The sequence below is a fragment of the Callospermophilus lateralis genome, chromosome 14 (genome assembly GCF_048772815.1).
Source record: "Callospermophilus lateralis isolate mCalLat2 chromosome 14, mCalLat2.hap1, whole genome shotgun sequence".
Taxonomy (NCBI): Eukaryota; Metazoa; Chordata; class Mammalia; order Rodentia; family Sciuridae; genus Callospermophilus; species Callospermophilus lateralis.
In genome coordinates this window covers 27,823,656-27,827,352 of record NC_135318.1, presented here as the reverse complement: position 1 = coordinate 27,827,352, position 3,697 = coordinate 27,823,656, and positions in this window count along the sequence as shown.

Sequence of the window (3,697 nt, the reverse complement as noted above, 5' to 3'; positions counted from 1 at the left end):
GCTTCCTTATTACAGTGATAAAGTGACTTGATCTACAACAATATTCCTTGAGGCATAGTTCTTGAAATCTGAATGTTCGTTTGACGGTATTTATTGAGTTTCTACAATGTGTCCCTCACTGTGCTGGGCTCTGGGTATCTCAATTAAGACCAGACACTACCTCTGGCCAAGAACAGCTTCCAGTGTGAGAAGACAATGTGTGAAGTGTGAATTAAAACACAATATCACAAGTAATGAATTTAGAGTTGTGATTGAGGTGTCCAGAGGACAGTGCATATAACTGAGCCTGGAGGAGGTGGCAAGGGTCTTACCAAGGAGATGGCAGTTCAATTGAGTCTTGAGTAGTAGACACTTTCCCAGGGAAAAAGTAAGGAGAAGAGCAATCCAGCCAGAGGAAATAGCAAGCACAAAGGGCCTGAGGTCTGACAAGCGAATTGCTAGAGAGAGACTGGAAAGTGAACTGGCAGAGGTGTGATGCTGGGGTGAGGGGATCAATAACAAAGAAATTAGCTACAGCCTGTGGAGGGCTTTGGATGTTATGTTAAGGAGTTTGGATTAGATCCTGCAGAAAACTAGAAATCCGCAGGAAATTTTAGGCAGAGGGGGATATCAATTTTGTTCTTTAGGGAAGCAACTGGGAGCTATGTGGAAGTGGGGCAGCAAAGGGAAAGACAGATGACAGAGAGCAGTTTGGAGACCTGTGTTAGTGGCACTATGCCCTGGTGGCTTTCATGTGTAGATTTCACCTTCTGCAGTCAGGTCAGGAGCTGTGGGCAGGAAGTAGGTTGAAAACGAAGCTCAAAGTTGGCTTTTATAGGCAGCAGGTAAGAGACTGAATCTAGAAGAGAGGGTAAATGCAGGAATGAGGTGCCAATATGAACTTCAGTGTAGAGCAGTCAGTAGAGGCTGGAATCTGGAACCTAACCTAGGAGAAACAAAGTGGGAGGTACAAGAAACCATAGAACAGAAATCTAAGACACAGGATGTGTGTGTGGGGGGGGCTTTAGGCACAAGGTCAGGGTATGGAGAGTGGCACCAGATAACAGACATGCCAGGGCTTCTCAAACTTTACTTAGTATCAGAATCACCTGGAGGCTTTGAAAAATACAGCCCCCAAGATGATTATTCGGTCAAGGTCTGGAACAGCATCTAACAATTGGCATTTCTGCAAGTTTCTGAGACACTGATACTGCAGGTCCGTGGACTAAATTTAAAGTAACGAGGTTCTGAGGGTGCTTCCAGCCCTACCATAACCTGAGTTGTCTACAATATTTAAAAACATTTGAAACTTCAGGTGTAGGCAGTCAGTTACTAGAGAGAGGTCTGAATCTGTGGAGAAAGGCCAGTTCTGACAGATCAAACACACAGGCTGAAAGGCAGCCCGTGAAGGTGGGCAGCTGTCCATGAAGACCAAATGAGACTTGATTTAAATTGTTTTGTTTTGTTCCTTTTCTCTGCAGGCAGCACCTACAAAATGGGACTAATGGTTGTGTGAGAAGTGAGAGAAAGGGGCAGGCCTGTGCAAGCACTGTGCTCAGAAACTGTCTCTGAAACTGGATCTGTCAGGCTAGACCTGGGGTTTCTGCCCACCCTATCCTTCATTGCTCAGGCCGCCATCCAGGAACATCCAGGGATCCCTGGGACCAATGATCTCAGCCTCATTGTGAAGCTCACCAGTCTTTCCTGGGACCTTCTTCAAATGGGACTGAAGGGTTTTGCTGCACTATTAAATAGGAAAAAAAAAATAGGTGCAGATAATCAAATTCTTGAGTTGATTAAATTGTCGTGCATCTTTTAATATGACAGACTGAAGAGGCTTCTAGAAACTAGGCCACGTTTTCTGGAGAGCTGCCAGTAATCATACAGTATGAATGCATATACAAGCGAGATGTTAATGCTCAACAAATTTTCTTATTCCTTTTTTTTTTTTTTTTTTTTACTTAAGCTGTGAAGGTAACAGTAACACTGAAGCCATAACCAGTACAACCCAGGCAACAGATGGCAATTTGCTTAAATTGCAAGATGGATTTGAAATTGGAATTGATTAAAATACTGATGCCTATAGTAGATGAAAAGAGTTGATTCATTTTTTGAGATCCTTCAAATATGGAAATTATTAATCAGCGAGTCTGCTGGTTTAACACTAGGTATTAGCACGTTACAAACACCAAATTCCTCCAACATTATTACCTATGTGACATAAATCCCTTTGGTTGCATAAGAAAATAAACACTCCATTTCCACATCATGAATAAACATAAAAGGTAATCAAGGCAACAGGGCAACTTGAACAGCAAGGGTTACATTCTAGTTACTTGCTATGAATTTATTGACTGACTGACTGACTGACTGGATGAATGAGCACCTAAGCAGAAGATGGAGGTAACCGTCAGCCTGGCACTAGACCAGTACAATAAAAAATGGTTAAATATTCACTGTTGGATACAGAGGGGATGTTAGAAGGACAGGAGAGATGGAGGAGGAAGAGGGATAGGAAAGTATAGAGACTGGATTATTGGTCAGGAGGGACCTGGGAGACTGGAAGAGGACTACTAGAGAGAATTGGATGACTGAACTCCTGATGAAAAACACTCCAGTAAAGTAGCTCTTCAGACAAGGAATGGATTAAAATCAGCATTGACATAAACAAGCTCTTGGTTCTAATTATTTGGCAAGTAACTGCTGCAAATCTCAAAGAAGTTGTGTGGGCGAGGCTGGATCTGTGGTTTCTGGAGTCTACTCAAGTCATCTCAAAGGCTCTTAGACAAACACTAGGTGATGGAAAACTCAAAATGTTGGGGATACCAATTAATTCAACAGGGTTCAAGGTACAAATATTTTGCTTGACACAATGGTGAGTGATATGTAATTCATATCCTCAATCTTCATGCAACCTGTATGGTGAGAACATATATGTTCAGAAATAATTATATAAAAGGGTAAACTTTGATAAGTGCCCAGAAATATGAGAATGATTCAAAATATCCATACATTCATTTTTTTTAAATGTGTGCAATTCAGTAGTATTAGTATATTTACAAAGTTGTACAATTATCACGACAATGGCATTCCACAATATTTTTATCACTCAAAGAGAAACCCCTCTCTTTCTAACTCCAGATAACTCTAATCCATTTTTCCATCTCTATGGATTTCCCTATTTTCATTTTATATCTCAAAATAAACTGGCCATAAATGTAGGGCTTATTTCCAGACTCTGGCTTTGTTCCAAGGATCTTTATGTCTATTCTTACAATAGCATCTCACTTTTGATTTCTGTAGCTTCACAATAAGCTTTGAAGTCAGGAAATTTCAGCTACCCAACTATGTTTTTTTTCAGATTCTTTTGGTTATTCTGAGTCTCTTACATTTCCATCTATACTTCATATGAGATTGTCAATTTCTGCAAAAAATATATATATCAGCTGGAATCTTGATAGGGATTCCATTAATCTGTAGATCAATTTGAGGATCAATTTCATCTCAACAATATTAACATTTCAACTCATGGGATGTTTCTCTACTTATTTTAATCTTCATTTATTTCAATAATATTTTATAACTTTCAGAGTATATGTTTAAATTTTTTTAAACTATCCCTAGGTATTTTATTCCTTTTGGTACTATTAAAATGGAATTTTTGAAATTTTATTTTCAGATCATCCATTAAAACTAGTATATAAAAATACAATTGACA